Source organism: Eretmochelys imbricata, chromosome 7, assembly GCF_965152235.1.
Source record: "Eretmochelys imbricata isolate rEreImb1 chromosome 7, rEreImb1.hap1, whole genome shotgun sequence".
Lineage (NCBI taxonomy): Eukaryota > Metazoa > Chordata > Testudines > Cheloniidae > Eretmochelys > Eretmochelys imbricata.
The window spans coordinates 122898491-122919768 of NC_135578.1; positions in this window are offsets into that span (position 1 = coordinate 122898491).

Here is a 21278-nt window from a genome sequence, read left to right on the forward strand (position 1 = left end):
TACCTCTTGTCTTTCAGATTGTAAGTTCATTGGGGCAGAGACAGACATAGATTATGTCTCTATAGCACCTACCATAATGGTCCCCACCTGGGTATGGCCTTTAGGGGCTATCACAAAGTAAATGTTATCACTAGAGTCGGTTGGAGAAACTTTGGCGGAGCCATAGTCTGTCAGAGGTTCAAAAAAAGAACTAAAGAAGTTCAGGGAGGACAGGTCCATCAATGGCTATTAGCCAGGATGGGCAGGGATGATGTCCCTAGCCTCTGTTTGCCAGAAGCTGGGAGTAGGCGACAGGGGATGGATCACTTGAGGATTCCCTGTCCTGTTCATTCCCTCTGGGGCACCTGGCATTGGCCACCGTTGGAAGACAAGATCCTGGGCTAAATGGACCTTTGGTCTGACCCAGTCTGGCCGTTCCTATGTTCAGAATTCAAAGGCGTTGCAAAATCAGATCAATTGCACTGGAATTTAATTTGGGAAGAAAACAGGGGGTGGGGGGGGAGTTCCGACAATGTCAAAACGGGACGTCCCATTTTGACATTTTCAGAATGAAACGGTCTAATTGTTCATTTTGAAAAGGCTTTTCATTTTGAATGGTTTTATTTTGCATTATATTCCATATTATACCAAAATGCAAATTTTTTTAAAGAGTCAAAATCCAAACAAAACCTTTTCATCAACCCAAAACCATTTTTTCCCCCAGAAATTTTCCTTCATGAAGAATTTCAATATTTTTGGTTTTCAATCAGATGTGGAAGGATGCCAACATTCAAAATCTCTAAATCCTTCATGAAACAGGACTTCCATCCTCTACCCAGCCCTAGTCACAATACTATTTGGGTATTTTGTTTCCACATATTTCCTTTTGGCATTACAAATCCACCCTCTACCTTCAGTAATTGCAGCACCTGGAAGGAATAACTGCTGATGTGGATGATATCCTAGTACCGTATATGGCTGTAGAAGGAAAACATGATGAAAGACAGTCTAGCATATTGAAACTGATCAAGTCTGCAGATCTAAAGCTTGGGGACCAGAGCTTGTATCAGCAAAACACTATGCATCAAATTCTCCAGCAGTGTAAATTGGTGGCTCTCCATTAAGGTCAATGGAGCTGTACAGATTTACGCCAGAAGAGTATTTGGTCCTCGATTTCTCAGGACACCATATAACTGAGCAAGACTTGTGCCAGGATCTGGGAAGGTAAAAGCCATTAGATAATGGCAGCCTTCTGAATCCAATCCAGAACTGCAAAGAATCCTATCTTCTAGATAGCTATAAACCCATTCACAGAAGCACTGCGCACCTGTCACCGGAGCACAAGACAAGAAAGGCCATCCAGCAGAGTGAAGTGGCTCCTGGGGTAACCCTCTCTGACGCCAGCAAACCTGCGTCTGCTAAGTGCAGATGCCAGTGACTCTGGACGGGTGGCTATTATGGCAGGGTTATAATGGTCATTTGAAGCCAGCTGTATAGGGCTCCAGGACACCAGCTGGTTCTCTGATTTGTTATGCTCAGCTTGAGAACGACCGGGGAGGAAGTCTGCAGTGCTGAGATGCGAAAACCATGCACGTTCCTTGAATGAGTAGGGGTTTTTTAACCGCTCATATGTTGGAAGAGAATAACAACAACACCTAGCTCTTATAATCAGTAGCTCTCAAAGGGCTTTACAAAAGAGGTCAGGATCATTATCCCCATTTTACAGATGGGGAAACTGAGGCACAGAAGAGTGAAGTGACTACTTGTGCACAGTCATCCAGCAGCCTGAGGATAGAGCTGGGAATAGAAAGCAGATCTCGTGAGCACCATGCTAGTGAGGTATTCACTAGGCCCTAGTGCAAGGGCTTGGATGACATGCTCGTGAGAAGCCAGAAGCTACTTCTCCATGCAGTGTGGTACGCCCATCAGATAGCATGTATCTGCCTGTGCCCTGTCTTGGTACCCTTTAGCTGTGACTGTGCTAGGAACATAGCAAATGTTCGAAGATCTTGCCGCTGATGGACGAGAGATGAAAACCAGAGTCTAACTCCTTGTTAGCACAGATCAGGGACTCCAGGGAATGCTCTGGTTCCTATAGAGGAGCTGGCTTAACTACATTAGAAGGGCACTCAACTTTCTTCCCAGAATGAAGCAGCCGTATGGCATCTAATGGAAAGCTGCTCCACAGACAGAGGTCGACTTCAGTGGAGCTATGCCCATGCACACCCCTACGGAGGACCTGGCTCAGCAGAAACTCAGCAAAATTTCTTCATCGGACTCCACCATGGTCATTTGGGTTTATTACTTGTAAACAAGCAACGGGGTCTCGTTGGTGGCTGGGGAGGGGAAAAGCATCCAGGCAATTGTAGCCAGCCGTAGGCTTGGTCAGCAAACCAAGCCTGACTAAGGTGTGGAATCAAGAATGGGAACTCCCCAGCCAGAGAGGCGCTGAAAGGGAGCAATCTGCCACCTGGGAGTTACAGGGGAGGAAGGCGTCTGCCTTTACAAGCTGCATATTTCTCTCCCTTCTACCAGGCCTATGCTACTACCTGTGCTGTCACTGGGCTGCAGACAAAGATGACGGGGAAGAGCAGGGCTGTTGCTTGGCCTAGAAGGGTAGTTTAGCAGCACAGGGGCTTGATTAGGACTGAAAAGGTCTGGGTTCAATTCCCTACTCTGCCACGGATTTCCTGTGCAAGTCCCTTAAGCTACATTGTGCCTCAGTTTCCCCTTCTGCAAAATGAGGATCATAGGAACAGAAGGGAGCTCCTTGGTCATTGAGTTCAGGCATATTATTCTCCCTACTTCACAGGTGTGCGTGAGGAAAAAACCCCAGAAATGATTGCAAGATGCTCAGAGAGTACATCTAGCTAGTTAACTTGGTCCCATTTAGAGATTTATCCCCCACACAATGAGCTGGGACCCCCCAAAACTTTGTTGGATCAAGAGCAAAAAGCTTGACCTGAGAGAGGACTCCAGGAGGGCAAAACTACTGACATGACCTACGCTGCTTCAGTGACTTCTCTCTTATCTCTTCTTTGTTCCGTCTCGTTTCCCTGAGCTCCTCAGCCTCCTGCACTTGGTAACGTTCACACGCGTGAGGCCACTTCTTCCCTCATGTCTCTGCATCAGGGCTTCAGAGAGTGGCAGCAAGATTTTGCACGTTCCATGTCAGGCGGGCGTGGGATCCATTTACAGCCTGGATCAATGGTCAGGAATTTTGGAAGGGCTGGGACCTGGGGAAAACACGTGACCGCATCCCAGTGCATCCATTGTGACTTCGGGCGCTCACAGAGGCGTCAGTAAGGCCTTTGTTGCGTGGCGGTAGTGTTTGCATTTGGGATTTAAGAGTGGACGGAGGGAAAGACCATTATCATGCACCGTGCACTGGAACAGAACGCTGCACAAGGCTCGTGCGCCACTGAATCCTCAGGGTTAAAAGGTGCAGAGACCTTGTGCAGAGAGAATTTCACCCATACAAGCCAGTCCAGTTGTCTTTCCAATGGATATCACCCACTGCCTCGATCACATGGGGGTGGGCACACTAGAAATGGATGGGTGAATAGCTATGATCCTATTGGATCTCCCAAGCTAAGCAGTGTTGGGCCTGGGCTAGTATGTACATAAAAGGTGGTTACAAGGGGGCGGGGGGGAATTGTTCTCGTTAACCTCTGAAGCTAGGACAAGAAGCAATGGGCTTAAATTGCAGCAAGGGAGGATTAGGTTGAACCTTAGGAAAAACTTCCTAACTGTCAGGAGGTGAAGCACTGGAATAAATTGCCTAGGGAGGCTGTGGAATCTCCGTCTTTGGAGATTTTGAAAAGCAGGTTGGACAAACACCTGCCAGGGTGGTCTAGAGAATACTTAGTCCTGCCTCAGTGCAGGGGACTGGACTAGATGATCCCTCAAGGTCCCTTCCAGTTCTATGATTCTATGGGAATGGGACAGGAAGTCTCCAAAGAAAACCTATGTGTGGCAAGGTGTGAGGTGAGGTTGCTGATTACACAGTCTGTGCTCTCCCCTCTGTGAGAGTATGGGAAAGTCCTGTGGAAATGAGCAGAGCACTCCACCTTTTGGTTAATGAGGTTGATTATCTATTTAGATTGCTGTAGCACCCAGAGGTCCCCGTTAGACCAGGGACCCAGTGTGCCAGGCATTGTACACACCATGGGAAGAGGCAGTTCCTGTGCCTCTTGGTACTGAGAGGGTGCAGGAAGGGTGGCACTGGGATATTTGAGATGCGTCGTCAATGGAGCAATTCTGCAAGATCCTATGGCTGGATTTTCAACTGTCCAGACTAGTTTCCCATTCCTGAAGAGCATCCTCAAAGGGAGCCATGTCCCAGCCCTGGCACTGGAAATTACCCAACGTGATCTTTAGGGTGGAAGGGAAGCACGGTGGCCCTGGGAGCCAAGGGGTGCAGGTACTACGGCAATGGGAGTGATCCAGACTAGCCCCGCCTAGAATTTGTCACGGGTGCAGGCAATGGATCATGGGAACGGAGCTGCCAAAAGCCGGAGGTAACAACCCCTGAGTACAAATACTACCCGCCTGGTTCAGCTCACTCAGATCGGATCACAGCAGCACGGGTAACGTGGCCAGCGGTCTATAAGACCATCCGTTTGCAAGGGGTCGAGGGAGCCATTCGGCCTTCAGGTCTTGTCGATATTGGTCAACGGGTCAGAGACCTTCCTCCCGGAGCAGGGGCAGCTTCCCGGCATGGAGACGGGGAGCAAGAGATCTGACGGTGGAAGAGAAAATCCCTCCAGCTAGCGGAGTAATTTGACTGTCTGAGCCGCCCTGCTGTGAGCGTTTGGTGCACCGGGCCACGTGCTGTTGCAGAGACAGGATCTCTGGTCGTTCTGGCGTTTGCAGTGAAGTGATATTTGCAGCACAACCGTATGTAATATATAGGGCCTGTCAATCAAACTGCAGCCCCAAAAGACCTTCTGGGACTGTGTAAGGACACAGGACAACATATGGTAGAAATTACAGACAGCAAAGCAGAAGGACAGAGGGACGGATTCTCCGGTGCACTTGAGCTACGCTCTGCATCTGTCTGCCTCCTTGTCATCCCCACAATCCTGGGAGCAGCTGCAGGCCGATTCAGAGCCCAGCACAAATTACAGCAGCCTCAGGGCTGTTCTAACTCTCACCAGCAGCAGCCCTAGGGGCCGGTCAACCTGGCCGGGGTCATGGCATGCTCTGGCCACTCGCCCAGCAAGTATCCAGAATGCTCCCAATGCTGGGGATCAGGGGTGAGAGTGGAGCTGCAGCTAGGCCAGGTTTCCACCAGCTCGGGGTCCCTTGTGTGGGACATGAGTTCTATCTCCGCTGGCCCCAGGAAGATCTGAGCAGCTGGGCCAGGCAGCAAAGCATTTGTCATGTTACCCTGGGTCAGCACCCCAATGGGACGCATTGAGGGTCCCTCCCAACCTGGACCCCGCTGTCCCACCCCCACCCCACAGGCGACAGGTAAACAAACTCGGGTGGCATAACCCTCTTTAATGATTCTGGGATTCTCTGTGTGTATGTGGCGGGCAGCTGCCAGGCTAGTGGGGGTGCCAGCTGCCCAGATCTGAACCAGCACAGCCAGGGAACGAAGCCTGTCCCTGCCTCTCCCCCCCGATTCTGGAGCACGCCTGGTCTCCAGCCCAATTCCTTCCCTCCGGGAGCTCACAGGACAGGGGGAGCTTTCTCCAGGCATCAACCCTGGGTGGGACACAGCTTGGTTCCAAGCTGGTGGAGTGGAGCCAGGGGGCACTGGGTAGCCTCCATTGCCGCAGGAGGTGGTGCTGACCCGCCCTGGTTTGCAAAGATGCTCGTAAAGAAACAGACATGTTTTTTCCTGCTGGATTTTTCCTCCTGCAGGTAAAGGCGAGCAGCTGCTGTCACGAGGGAGTGTGGCGTTGGGGAACCGGGGGATTCCAGATGGGAAGAACATGCCGACCCCAGCACATTTGCCCACAGGATGGGGCTATATTTTTACAAGCCACTCCCCAGCGAAACCTCTCGAAGGCGTCTCAGAAGCCAAGACTGACACCTGCCAGGGCGGGAGACATCCAGATAAAATCAGATTGATCCTCCCAAAGCTGGGGGGAGCCGGCGGGGGCCAGAGGAGCGGCCCCAGCTTCAGCCCATGCTGAGATCAAAGGTCCAACAGGGCCTGGGAAGGGAACAGGAGGAGGTCTGGGAGAATTCCAGGTGCAAGGGGCTGGGGCAGTGTCAATCACTCACCGATGTGCCTAGAATCCGTCAGATGCTCAGCACGTGTCTTCGGGGCAGCCAGAGCCAGCTAAACCTTGCGCCCCCTGCCTGGAGAGGCATGACGGAGGATTAAGCGGCGTGTAAGGTGACACTGGGTTTGATCAATTGACAAAGGGAGGGGGTGGGCTTTTGCAGACGGACTTCAAGGCGACTTTTCATCTCTCCCCTTGGCCCTCCGTCCATTCCCCTGGAGCTTGCAGGCCATCCCCTCCAGCCCAGGCTGGGGATAGAAGTCACCATTCAGCAGCTGCATTGGTGCTGGCCATCGCTGAGAGGCGAGAAAGAGACCTACCTCCCCAGCTAGGACAGGATTGTCCCCTCTGCACCTTCCCCAGAGTCCTGTCCAGGCCAGTGTTTGGTGTCCCGAGTGATGGGGCCCGCATTCGTTCCCTGGAGAGGGGGAATGGCTGGATTAATCTGACAGTCAGCAAAGCTCAGATCCCTTGGCTTGGTTTGATCCCAGTGCCCCAGCTGCATCCCCTTACCTTGTAACTTTCTGCAGTGTCGGCAGCCAGTCAGAACCCCCTCCCGGCAGGGTTCATGGAGGTAGCTTTCATTACAGGCAGGTGGGGTTTGGTTGGCAACTTTGGCAGGACACTCCAGGGGGGTGGGCCCAGTGAGACGGTCCGAAGAGGCCATTTGCCCATGGTTAATGCATGCTATAGTTTAGGGTTTCATGTTTGCCAGGCACGGGGGGAATATTGTTGCTCTTGTTAAACTGGTGATCTGGCTATTGGATGGGTGAGAATGAAAGTCGCTAAGGATTGGGAATTTATAGCTGAAATGGTGTTTTTGTGTCTTAAAATGCCGATTTTGTCAAGACCCCAAACTTTTTGTCGGAAAGGGTCAGGTTTGATGAATTTCTTGGCTCAAAATTTGCTTGAAAACAGCGTTTTGAAATTGTCCCATTGTCCCATTTTGACATTTGCTAAACCAAAACAATCCGTTTTCCCATTCAGAATGGCTTTTCCTTCAGAAATGTACGTTAATTAGAGTACAACACTTATTGTGAGAAAACAAAATAAGAATATGGTGAAAATTAAAACAAAACACCTGGATGGACTTGAACCGAGATGTTTTGGGGGATTTTGGTTCACCAACATTTTCAAAAATTCAATTTTTCGTTCTGATTTGAGACGGGAAAACCTTCTGAACCCTCAAAAATTTTCTTGGGACCGAAAACCCATTTCCCACCTGGCTCTCCTAAGGATGTCCAGCTCTGGAGGAATTCAAATTTCAATCATGTTCAGGTGACCTCCTCTTCCCTTTGCCCCTGGAAATCCCCATGATGCAAGATCTTCTCCACACCCATGCTAGCTCCTGTGTAATTAGAGATGGATCCATGCTGCCAAATTCTGGTCCTGATCTGGAGTTGAATAATGGAGAGTGCTTGGATCCAGGGCATGGCCCATTACAAAGATAGGAAGCTGTTTGCAAAGATCGGGTCTGGAGCTGGCTTCACTTTCCAGCACACAGAATCCCAGAGTTTCGGGGGGGCGGGTTTGAATACTAGATTTTAGTTCAGGCCCATTTCTTGTTACTTCTGCGTTTCACAACAGCCTCCAAGAGCTGATCCTCCAAGAGCTGTTTTGCGGCATGGTTGTAGCTGTTTCCCTGTCTGTTATGGACAAGACTCGTTGTTTGCTTTGTTTTAAGGATTGCACTGGCTGAAGCTGAGCTATTGGCCAGGCCTCCGCCAGCAAGCACAGTCTCCTAATGGGCACATAACATGGTTTGCAACCATGCTAGATGGAAGGGAGCCCGCATTTAGGGTTACCATCAGAGACAACCCATACCTGCCAATAGTGAGGGGCCAGAGCGAGGGCAGTGGCTTCAACAGATGTTACTGAGCATGCTCAATCCTTGTAAGCATGCTCAGTCCAAGCCAAGCAGACACTCGGAGGGGGCAGGGGGCAGGAGCCCACCCCACATGTAACGTCTGGTTACCATCTATTCCTAATTCATCCAGATCTTGAAGGAAGTGTCCCAGGTCCTAGAATACTCAGTTGTCCCCGTTTTGCTCCCAAGTCTTGAAAATGTAAATGCTGTCTAACCACACAGTTAACTTTCAGTTCATGTTTATAAAGATCACCTGGTTTTCCTTTGTGTTATGACATTCGAGGGACTTGCTGTAAAATGTATCCTCCGGCCATCACTGTCAGAGAAACCTCGAACATTGAATGAAATATCGCGTGGTGCAAGCCCTGAAATCCGGGGTGCTGCGACCTACACGGCTTTGCACTCCACAAAGAGACCAAGACCTGCATGGGCTGCGGAGACTCGACTACCCCCCGGGTCCCACCACAGGGCCAGGCAGAGTCGTGTTAGCAGGGCAGTGAGAGAGGGAAACTGGTTTAATTCAGCAGGGCTGCCAGTGGGACACCTTGAGCAGCAAGACTCAGATCTGCAAAGGAATCCATTGGACTTGCGCGTGGACGCCAACAAACCCTTGATGTTGAGTTGGCAAATTCTTCAAGCCAGGCCAATGACTAGAAAGCCAGGGGATGGCACCACATCGCGGGTGATGGCTGGCAAGTGACTGGGCTTCACTGAATTCGGTCTGTTAGGTTGGATCATTAGCTTCCCAGGGGTGAGCCAGGTACTGACGGGGGGGACATGACGTGAATGCTGATCCAGTGGCCCCCATCAACAGGAGTTAGGTGCCGTAATACCCGTGAGGATCTAGGCCCGAATGCGTGCACACTGTTTCCTCAAACTGAAGACTTATGGTTAGAAAGGAAGGATGCCCAATGGTTAGAGCACCAGTCTAGGCGACCTAGATTCCAGTCCCTGCTGCACCACAAGCTGCCTGTATGGATCTCCACAGAGAAATCGTTATAGGGTATATGCAAACGTCCCCCCACTCTACCCATGTTAGGCCGCTGCTGTGCTTAGCAGTGGTTTCAAGCCCAGCGCGAAGCCCGAGGCTGTATCTGCATTGGCCTTGTTCTTAAAATTGCCCGTACTCTGCCCCTTCCCCCCCATGTGCCTCAGGACCCATGTGCACAGAGAGAGGAGCTTGCAAAGGGTCTGGCGAGCAGAGACCACGTGCTGGAGGGAGCTCGCAGACTAGCTCTCGGTAGCCAGCCCCGTCCACGCTGTGCCTGGGCTTAGCTCTGCGCTGCCATTTGATAGCCTGTCCTTTTGTGTCCCGTCCCCACAGGGTCTAATCCCTCCCAGCCGTCCCCCACTGCGTTCGGCTTCTGGCACTGCCTCGGGTAACACAAGCTGCCCACTGTGCACGAGGAACAGGAATCGGGGATTAAGCTCTGGAGACATCTCGGGGACCGTAAAGCTACCCAGCAGCTCCGTCAAACCAGGCCCGGGTGAGAGTGGGGAAAGAGAGACAGCCAGGAGCCGGGGAGGGGGTCCCAGTCTCTTCGGGGACTCTGCATCAGTGAGGCAGCAGGGCTGCATGGTGGGGTCCCTAGCCCAGGTCTCTGCAGGGGAAAGGGAATCTCACCTCCAAGCACAAGAGAGAGGCATTTTGAGGAGGTGCCACTCGAAAGAATCCATCAAGAGCAGCAAAAGGTCCTTCACATGAGTAGCCCCACTGATGCTTGCAGGGCCAGGGCTGAAATTGGAGACATGCAATATATCCCCAAGGTGCATCAAGCCACCGCCTGTAAAACCAAACTTCAAGCAATGCATTCGCTGCGTCTCCTGGCAAACACTCAGCACCTTTCTAGCGCTCTTTGTCCTTGCGGAGGGCAGGTGGGCATGAGCATTAGTAGACCCATTTCACAGAGAGGGAGCAAAAATGAGCTTAAGACACTTTTTCACTCTCCATATTCCTTTAATTTGAAGCCAGCGTGGCCCCTGGTATCACCTTGAGTAGCCTCAGGGCTGCTCTAATGTATGCTCTGTTTCCCATGATCCCCTGGGTGGCTTGGAAAGCAGAGAATTGACGAGCCCAGTGCATTGCGGCCATGCCCCATCCACCACCACCCCTTTCTGCCCCTGACATGCACCATACATTGCAGGCTGGGGCTGGTGCTGGTATCAAGCTGATGGAGCAGCCCTTACTCACGGGTTATAATACTGGTCCCAGTTCTACTCCCAACAAAGCTCCATGGGCTGCAGGACTAGCCCCCTCATCTACACTTCTCCCTGACAGGCCTGGCATGGGATGGGTGTGTGCTGCAATGGGCGGCATCACATCAGATGCTACCTTTGCAAAGCGAGTTCCTTAGTAGGATTATTTGTCCCTGTGACTCTTTCTCTGGCCTCTCCTGACCAGTTAGTGCCCACCAGGGGCTGCCAGCAGAAAGAGATCGCCCTTCACAACCACCGCCCTGCATGCCCAGGGAACAGCAGCAGGTAATTGCAGCCGATCCCTGCAGGACAGAAATGCACTACAATTTTCCAGCTCTCTGGCAGGCTTCTCCAGGGAACACGCAGTTCTCCCCATAGGAGACCTGCTAGCTGCTCCCTTCCCGTGGGGCACAGGAACGATAGGGCCCAAGGGCATCCCCCTTATTTATGTCTGTTGCATGCCAGCCTAGGTCACCCCCTGCTTGCTGCTGTGCCCATCTCACCCTCTGGGGGCGCCAAAACTGTCAATAACACAACTCCATTCAGAGAGCTGGGAATGAAAATGCCCCACAAGGCCCTATAGCAGAGCAGAATAGCGCTGGGTTTTGTTCCCTGCTCTGGGCCTAGCATCCGTCCCGTCTTGTCTTTGTTTCCCCTCCCACCCTTTGTCCATTTAGACAAGCTGGGACAGGGATGTTCCCTCTCTCCATATGTCCAGGGCCCGGGAGGTTAGAGCTGCGTGGTGCCACTAGGATGTGAATAATCATTTAGTTCACCCACCTCCCCTAGTGGGACCCTTCCTTACATTGTGTCTTGATTACCGTTAATTTATTCTGTTTATTATTAGCCGTGCAGTGGCACCTAGAGACCGCTCGGCACTGTACAGACATCCCTGCCCCAGCCAGACCAGGCAGCTGAAGGGTTCTCTCGTCTCCCGTTTACACAGGAGGAACTGCAGTGCAAAATTGAAGTGACTTGCCTGAGGTCACACAGGGAGTCAGTGGGCAAGCTGGGAATTGAACCCAGAGTCTAGGCCGGGGCCTGTAACCACTGGGCCACCCTTCCTCTCGTACAATCTATACCAAACGTCAGCAGCGTATCAGCGCCGGGCTGCCCGTGGAAATAGCGCAATGAGTTCCAGGGGGACCATGCAGGCAGCTCCCTTGGTGCTGATTGCTCGCCCGTCGCTTGGCATCTGCCAGCTGCTGGAGCTCTGCATTGAGCCTCGAAGGCATCCCATCCTACAGACCACAACAATAACGGCTACAAGCCACCCTGGCCCAGCATGCTTGGAGTCAGGGGTGGGGACAGAATGAGGTAGAAACTCCCGCTGAGGCCAATAGGAAGGCTGCTGCATGGGGTGATCAGGACAAGTAGTTTGCTGGGCCAGTGACGAGCGGCTCAGCCCCTCAGTGGGGTGGGGACAGGCTGACCCACAGGCAAAGAGACTAGGTTTAGTTTCGGTCTGTGTTTGGGACACGCGAGTGATGAGGAGCAGCCCAGGGACTTAGGAAGGCCCCTCCCTACTCAGGGCGTCTTTGTACAACTATGGGATCTATCGCATAGCAGAGGCAATGCCAGCCCTGCATAGCCCAGCGTCCAGAGGGGCAGAGATGTGACTTGGCCCTGCCTACAGAGAGCCAGCTGAGACCTCCAGACCAGGGAGCCAGGTGAGGACCTTGCACCATCCAGAGGCACAAACACAGTAAGGGGGAAGCTTTTCCTTTCCCGTAAGCCAGCCAACATTCAGAGTGCTGCAGTGCTCATCTCCAGACTCATCCTCAGCATCCCACCTGCCTGGGAAGAGCCAGGGAGGGAGCTGGGAGGAGTTGTGAGTGGCGGGGGATTGGGTGATTTGTTCATGTTTAGTATTTATTAATTAACTCTGACCCTTTCCACCCCGAGAGCCTATTTTCCTGCTCCCCATAAAGTCCCCCTCTGACATCCTGTTGTTTTGGGGCGTGTCATTCCTTGACGGGGGTTTGCGTTGATGAACTTTAGTGGTTCTGGTGTACTGGGTTTGGTCCTCCTTTCCTGCAGGGGTAGCTTTATTCATTTTCCCAAAGGACAGCACCCCTGTGTCATGAGCACAGTGAGGGGTCACCTTGGGTGGAGGCACCAGCCAACACAAGAAAGAACCCCGGAGCCAGCCCATATGAGAAGAGGGGAGAAATACCTCCAAGCAGCAAGCGCCTCAGGGAAGGGACTACATCCCACCCAGCAAGGCCAGGGAAGGGTTGAAGTGGGATGAATAGTGTAGGCTAGATCTCAGGAAAGACCTCCTGCCGTCAAGAGGGTATCACACCGCCTAGGCAGGCCACTGGCAGGAATGAGTAGATACAATATACACTTTAAAACACTAGAGGGAGCTAAGGGATGGATTCTCAGAAGAAGAGGAAACACTAACAACACGTAAATTTCATTTCCACAGTTGGTTTAAATAAGGAAGCCAGTTTAATCCCATTGCCGGCGTGCTTGGTGTACAGCAGAAAATTTGCATCAGCAATTTTATGCACACTAATAAATTTAAGCCATTACTCCCTCCATCTGTAGCTTCATTCGTACGGTTTAAGAGTCAAAGCAATTTCTAGGGCTCAGTAATTTACTCAAAGGGATGTAAATAGAAACTGCCTGAAGGCCTCGGAAGATGGTCTTTTAAGCTTTCCCTCCTCCTTTTTCTCCTCCCCTGCCTCCCACCCAAAGCCAGCGTGAGGCTCCGGGTCTGGGAGACAAACTCTGATCTTGGGCTGATGTGGCTTATGAATTGTAATCGCTGGCAATATCCTGCGTTCCAAAGCCTCTGCAAAGGAAGGCAAGCATTGCTAGCCCCAGTGTACAGCGGGGGAAACTGAGGCACGGAGCGGGACCGTGACTTGCCCCAGGTCACTCAGTAAGAAGGTGGCAGAGGTGGAAATAGAACCCACTTCCCTGCTCTAACCCCTCATCAGGATGGTGCAGAGGAGGTGCCTCTGGGATGGGGGGGGCAGCGATAGCAGTGACAGCTGCGAGGAAGGACAGACTCTTTTATTGCTCTTCACTCCCCTTGGAGGGGGTGGAACGTTCTTCACAATGAGAGACTTGTCACTCTCCCAATGGTGATCATGCTGAATTCCAAGCATTGGCAGCTATAAATCATAAACACACAGAAGATTAGGGTTGGAAGAGGCCTCCGGAGGTTCTAGTCCAACCCCCTGCTCAAAGCAGGACCAGCACCAACTAAATCATCCCAGCCAGGGCCTTGTCAAGCCAGGATGTCATATACAGCCCATGTATAGACACACAGTACCTGCACCTCATCCTGCTCCCATGGAAGTCAATGGCAAAACTCTCATTGATTCCAGTGGGTGTGGAAATGAGCCCTGTGTGTGTGTCTATTATCTTTCTGCCCCTCCCAATCACCCCTCTCTCCCTGCTGCTTTGTGGGAGTTTGATACAAGTTTGGAGAACTTTTTTTCTCCATTGTTTGTTTAGACGCTAACGCAGAACAGCAACAATGTCACAAGGAAGCCAGTCCCTGGAGATTCTCAGGCCATTTTCACAGATGCCGGCAGCCCAGCTAAGGTCTGGATAAGCATCTGAATCATTCTGATAGGGCAAGGGCTTGGTAGGAGGTCAGAAGAGACAAGCAACCCTACATAGACTGGGCACTAGATCCTCAGCTGGAGTCAATCCACTTGAAGGCAACAGAGCTATACGATTTACACCAGCTAATGACTGATTTGGCCCTCATAGTCTCAGCTGGGATGAACACCCAGATATTTGATCCCAGCCTTATTCCAAACCATCACAGTTTCAGAAATGGGCTAGAAATGTCCAAGAGGAGAATTTCCATACGTCCACTTCCAGTCCCAGCAGTTAGAAACAGGAAAGGGCAGAAAGACAGAAAAAATTCCTCTCTCCCTAGCCACTAGTTAGTGCAGTGAAGCGGGTTCTATTTTGTATTAACCAGGAATACGGAATAGCCACCAAACTGTCTGACATGGAATGCACGACGGTCTTCTTGATTAATGCAAATTGGCAGGGCCGCACATGTACAAAGTGCCACCTGGTTTCCATTTGATCAGAAAAGGTGGAGGGTCCTGGAATTGCTAAGTCAAAGGGAGCCAAACAGAACCGAAGGACGTGCTCATCAGAGGATAGGTGAAGGTGGCAAGAATGAACTTCTAAAATTGAGATTGGATGTTTTTCTAAAAGTTCTGCTCTGGGAATTATTTTGGGGCCGGTCTCTGGCTGGTGCTACAACAGATCAGACGAGATGACCACAGTGGTCCCTTCTGGCCTTGGAATCTATAAATCTATGGGAAAAAAACACTCAGTGCTCTAGTCAGAGCAAAGGGGAAGCATGGATGGTGCCATTCACCTAAGATTCAGATCCTGCATTAAGTATTCTGCTTTCGACGAGGTAGACTGAACAGAGCCCAAAGGGAAGGTCTGTAGCCCAAACTAATCAAGGCACAAACCCCCACAGAAAGCCCCTAGGACAGAAAAGGAGCCAATAATCCTGACTGATGACTCCAAAGGAAGTTGCCCAGGTTAAAAACAAAGGATGGTTGGTGCCCTCTAGGTGGGAGTACAAAGGGCATTGCGTAATCGACACATGGCCTCGGAATAGGACCGGTTGTAAGTGGCTGAGCAGTGGAAGACTAGAAGCAGGAACTTGGGAGCAAGGTAATGATCTCTGCCAGAGAGTTTTTTGGGGACAGCACCACCCATGGGTTGGGCAACCCACTGTGCTAAAGGAAGGAGCCTCTAAAAGAAACAACTCTGCATCACAGCAATGTTATGCATACCAAGGGCCCATAGTGTGCTAGATCCACTCAGCCAGATTCTGAGCTTGGTTACACTGGTGTAAATCTGGAGTATCTCCAGTGGAATCAGCCGGTAGCTCCACTGATTTCCCTTGGAGATTTGCACTAGCTAAAGATCTGACCCCGCAGAGTTACACCAGCGTCAAAGAGCAGAATCAGACCCAGGAGGTCAAATTCAGCCCCAGGGCAGATGGATGCAACTTACCTGATGCCAGTGTAATTGCACTTGCTTACATCAGGGCTGGATTTGGCCCCTGTCGTTTGTAACTTCCTGCCACCTTTTTCCTTCCCCTTTCTTGACACAAATGATTTGGCTCTTTCTATTAACGTGTTTTCCTTTCCCCAGCAAATAGATTGCAGGTGCCAGGGAGAAAAGCAGGCAAGCGCCTTGGTGATATGTGTCCCTTGATCAAAGTCGGAGTTTGATGCATCCTCGGTTGTTTCCACTGCCTCATTTTCCCCTTCTGTGTACCAGCTAATAGAGTTGTTATCCCTGTTCGTTTAAGGGCCGTTCGAATTCTATTAGAATATTAAATTATCCAGTGTTGTGCTGCTGGCAACAGCCGGCACAGAAGGCTGTATGTTAGCCTGACAGATAAGATGTCATTCCCAGTCTAAGTTAGCTACATTTAAAAGCCAACATCTTTGTTTTATCAGCAGGGAGGGTGGGGCGAGGGATCGGGACAGAGCAGGGAGCCAGCACTCTCTCTTTTCTTTCCCTATGTTCTCCATTCCAACCGGGGGCACAAATCACCAGAGCTCTGACAGGCTGCTCCAACCTTTTCCGCTGAAGGTTTGTAAATGTGTCTTCCTTGTGTTTGATCTTCAGATTGTTCCCTTTATTGCATTTGTCATGGCGAAGATGAAAGTCCCTCCGGCGTGCCAGCCCACAAATCAGGACGTTGCCAGGGCCTTGAAAACAGCCTGCGGATTTGAAAGGGAAAGGCAAGGGATCTGCTGCTTTGTGCAGAGACTATTGGGGAAATGCAGGCATTTACCCCAAATCCAGAGTAGGCACCACCCCCTCTGGATCACCATCGTTTCTGGTGGCACCATCATAAGAATGGCCCGACTGGGTCAGACCAAAGGCCCATCTAGCCCAATATCCTGTCTTCCGAGAGTGGCCGGTGCCAGGTGCCCCAGAGGGAATGAATAGAACAGGGAATCCTCAAGTGATCCATCCCCTGTCGCCCATCCCCAGCTTCTGGCAAACAGGGGCTAGGAACACCAAGTGTTGACACCTGCACCAGTTTCCCTGCTAAGCCACCGCCATGACAATTGTTCTCACCTGGCCATAATTCTCCTGACTGCTGGAACAAAAGCTTTTCCCTTTGCATCCGCTCCATCGTAGCCTGTGATCTTCTCAGCACTCAGAAACTAAGGGGGCAGGCATGGGTCATTGGCAGGTGGAAGAGTCAGTGGGGGGGGGCGCTTCCCCCAGTGTGGTCATAGGGCCCCAAGTGGCAACGGATCTCTGGCCTTCCACCCCAGGCAGCGAGATCCCCTTTTTCCATAATACTGAGATCTGACACTGGCCTGGATTCGATCCTGCTGGAGTGGGAAGGGGGAGTACACCACGCTCCATCACTGTTCCCAAAGGGTGGGCAGCCTGAATTTTAGGGCAGATGTAACTTCCACTGTAGTTGTTGTTCAATCTTAATACGCTTGTCCAAACTGTGATAGCTCAACACAATGGCCCATTGTGCAGCCTCTCTGCTGACAGGGATAACACTGCGGCAGCATCCGATGAAGTGAGCTGTAGCTCACGAAAGCTTATGCTCAAATAAATTGGTTAGTCTCTAAGGTGCCATAAGTCCTCCTTTTCTTACTGCTGCAGTGGTTCTCATCTATGCTCCCCAGACCCCTGGGGGTCTGCAGACTACGTCTAAGATTTCCAAAGGGGTCCCCATCTCCATTCGAAATTTTTTTAGGGGTCAGCAAATGAAAACAGGTTGAAAAGCACAGCACTACTGATAGCATTCAGCTTTTATTCTCAGTCCAGTATCTATCTATCCATCTATCCCCGTACCCACATATCTACCTACCTATCTACATCACCATGGTATCTGAGGCTCCCCACCCTGCCCTGCACTCCTCTAACTTTCACAGAAAAGTGCCTTTCAGACAGAAGTTTACAGAGGTTAATCTGTTGCCAGATTACAGGTTTTTAAATTGATTTGGACTCGTTTTACATATTTATTGCCAATTAAAGCTATTAATTATTATATTATTAATTATTATGATTATTATTTATATTTTATTCTCTGTATTGTGGTAGGGCCAGGAAGCCTCAAGTGAGATCAGAGTCCCATGGTGCCTGGTGCTGGACGGACACATAGCAAGAGACAGGCCCTGCACTGCAGCGTTTACTGTCTAAATAGAATGACAAACTGAGAGTGAGCGACAGGATGTCTGTCATAACCATTTGACAGGTGGAGAAATGAGGCACAGAGAGACTAAGGATCAGAAAGGGGGGCCCAACAGCTGGGGTGCTACCCTGGAAGGTGTGGAGAACCAGCTTCAATTCTCTTCTCAGTTTCCCTTCTGTAAAATGGGATAACTCACTGGAATGCTCTAGAGCTGAAAGGCTGTGAGCTGCTCAGAAAGTACGGGGACGGGGGCCATATAAGTAACTATGGCAGACTTGCCCAAAGCCACAGCGCTGCAGAACTTCTGAACGCCCGAGGGACCTCGGCAGAGATGAAGACTTTCCACTGTGGAGTTTCTACACTCAGAATTGACAATTCTTGCACTTCTGACTTCTGGGGCAGTAGCTCCAGATGGGTGATAGGCCAGAGCCAGCCACATCAGATCCAGAACTGATATGAATCCAGAGTTCAAGGGTGTTCAGAGTCCTTGTTCACCATCTCACACGCTGCTCCCACATCATATCACCCCAGAATGCAAGGCACCTGCACTGCTGATGTTTGGGTCATGGATAGAACAGGCAGGAGTTCGTAACTAGGCACAATTCTTGCATTAAACTTAGAATGATTTATTCGTGCATGCCTCATCTCATCCAGGCACAATCACTGTTGATATGAACTGGATAGAGACCCCACTGCACCCCAGTCAGTCTTCCAGTATTGGTCAAAGGCTCTGCTCATTAGCTACGGACCAGAGATCAGCCTCTTCCTGTCCACTCGGGACATCCAGACTGTAAAACCCCATATCAGACACACCCACACAGTATGGAGATAACCTGTGCCTGACACAGGAGTGCAGGGCAGCTCTTGATTCTGTCACCATACAGTGAAAGGTCAGAGAGCTGCAATTCATACAGTATATTAAGTAAGATACAGAATGAGTTAAAGGCTAATGATGAACCTTATGTAGGAATTTCCTCCCTTTAAATGCTTGCCGTCTGGTCCCTTTAGCAGGCTGACTTTTTACTACCGAACAAATTGTTGTTTGCAACCTTGGCTGTATCATAACCAAATTCTGTGTGTGATCCCTGATGGTTAATCTGTCGGATGTGTGTGTCTTGACGCATAGTTACTGCACCTTAAAATATAACACGCCAGTACAGCACCCAGCTAACTTGCAATGACAATGGCCTTATTCCTCTTAACGAGACATCTCTGCTTGCAGCGTATAGGTAGTTATATGTTGTAAAAACAAGGGTCATTTGCCACATTGCACTAAATTCTAATGTGCAACTTTCACTGGCATCAAAAGGGATTTTGTGCGTGGATTAAGAGCTGCCTATTGTTCCAATTTATGGACATCAGACCCGTGTACTGCAGGTTAACAGCTATGCATCGATACGTAGGTTTTACAGAGGTGGTAATGGGCCAGTGGCTCAAATGATCATTCACTCTTCTCTCTTAAAGAACAGGAGGACTTGTGGCACCTTAGAGACTAACACATTTATTTGAGCATAAGCTTTCGTGAGCTACAGCTCACTTTATCCGGATGCTCACGAAAGCTTATGCTCAAATAAATGTGTTAGTCTCTAAGGTGCCACAAGTCCTCCTGTTCTTTTTGCGCCTACAGATGAACACGGCTGCTCCTCTGAAATCTTCTCTCTTAGTCATTGCTCGACTGCTGCTGACTGTAGCTGGCACGTCTGCTGTGCTGCTGGATGGGGTCCCATTCATGAGCTCTCCCCCAGTGCCAGGCTGTGGCTTATTGGTGCAATCCAGCCCTGAACTGGGTGTGAAATTGGGCAACACAATTCCTTCCAGGGCCACTTACAAAAATCTTACTGGTGATTTGCAAGTGCTCAACTGCCTCCCCCTCACTGCACCCCACTATGCTATATGGGGTTCTTATTCAGCCCCCACACTCTGCAGTTTACCCGAGTCTACCCTTGACTCCACTGCTGAGAGGCAGGCAGGTCCCCAAAAGGCCAAGAGAGCCTTGTCCCATTCCTTTATGGACAGGTTTCTGGTCAGCCTGTCTGAGCCCTGTAGCGTAATGTTCCCTGACAGAGACAGGGCCATGTACATGTATAACACAGGGACTAGAGTATGGGCTGCATTCAGCTCCCAGTTACACCAATATAAATCCAGAGTCACTCCAGTGGAGACAATGCAGGTCTACACGGTGTAACTTGTATCCACAATTGAAGCTGTGTGATCGGCCACCGGGCTCGCATGACATTCCTTCTGCTACCGGACTGGGTGAGCCAGTCTTCATAAACAGCGTCTCCACAGCAGGTTCAGGTCTGTGATGACACTAATCTAGTTTTGTGATTAAACTAAACTGGACCAAGAATTCATTTTCCAGGAACAAGATTTTTCTCAGAATAAACGGGGCTGGGAAAAAGGTCTAATAATTTTCCTCCCACTCTGCTTAGCTCCGTCCCTACGAGTGATGTCACATCTCCCTTTTGGGGACAACCCCTTTTCCACTGAATCTATCTAACTTGAGTCACTAACGCCGTCTCCAATCTAGCACATATGCTCCGCAATTCTCCATCTTCTCCTAACCGGCTGCCAACATCAGTGTCATCTGTTAACATCTGGAGACGTTTATCCTTCACGCACAGCTCCTGTCCCCAGACTGTCATTTCCCAGGTGGTAATTAAAGGTGGGACCTAGCCAGAGTTGCCTCAATTTTTGAGGAGGGGCCAGTTTATGACTCAGCTCCATAAAGAGTTTGGAGCCAGTGGTGAAGTTTGGAGCCAGACCCAAACTGTTCTAAAATTTCAATCCAGCATTAGCAGCCATGCCACTTCCTTTGCTCCCACTCCTTCTCCAAGGCCAAAGTGCAACTCCATGCCAGCTACCAGGAAAAGACAGAGTGACATTGACAGCCATGGGTCACGCTTCCTTAAATAAGAACTTTGTTGCAAAGAGCACAGAAGACGGTCTATGCTGTCTGCCTGCTCTCCCAGTAATGGCGCTATGTAAATTTTGAAATACGGCCCTTTTTTACGATTCCGTTATGAGAGGTGGGTTTCCTGCCTCTATCTGTCTCGCTCATACACATTCATAACATTCAAATTTATAATGTAATCTTACTTGCCGTTCCATATTTATGAGAAGTTTTGATGGGTGTTTCTTTATGTGATAATATCAGGCGGAATGCTAACCCATTGCCTCAAACCACTGTAAAGTCGTTTTCTTACATAATTGACATCGGCATATTCTTTCATTATACAAGATTTAGCATGCATCTGCTCCACCATTGCATGGCAATAGATGACTTTTTCCAGAGCCTCCTATTATCAATTCAAATTAGCCCCATTTCCCGAAGCTACTGTATGGATTTTACAGTTGACAGTAAGGGAAAAACACAGGAGCATAATGACTCTCTTAAATTATTCAGGCCTAGTTAAACCCAGTTCAGTCTGAACTGGCGAGTGAGTGAAGGAGAGGAGAAGAAGGAGGAGAAACCGCCCCCCACCTCCCAACTCATCAGTTATAAAATGCAGCCATCTTTACAGTGAGTTATGGGGTTTGCCACCTGCAAAAGGTCTGGAAGTCTTTAATCAAAGAGAAAAGTCTGTCGTATTACAGCGCAGTCATCTTCGTTAGGCTAATTGGGTTCAGCAGGAGGCTAAGTGGAAAAGTTGGTGAAGAGATGGAGGTTTATCTTTACCTTTGATCTTTCCAACTTTTCTGTCCCTCCCATTTTCCTTTCCGCACTGCCTCTTCCCAACAAAACCTCACCCCCCACCTGCCCGCAGTCGCCGCATCTGCCTTCTGAGCCAGCTGCACAGCAGGAGTGTTTAGAATCAGT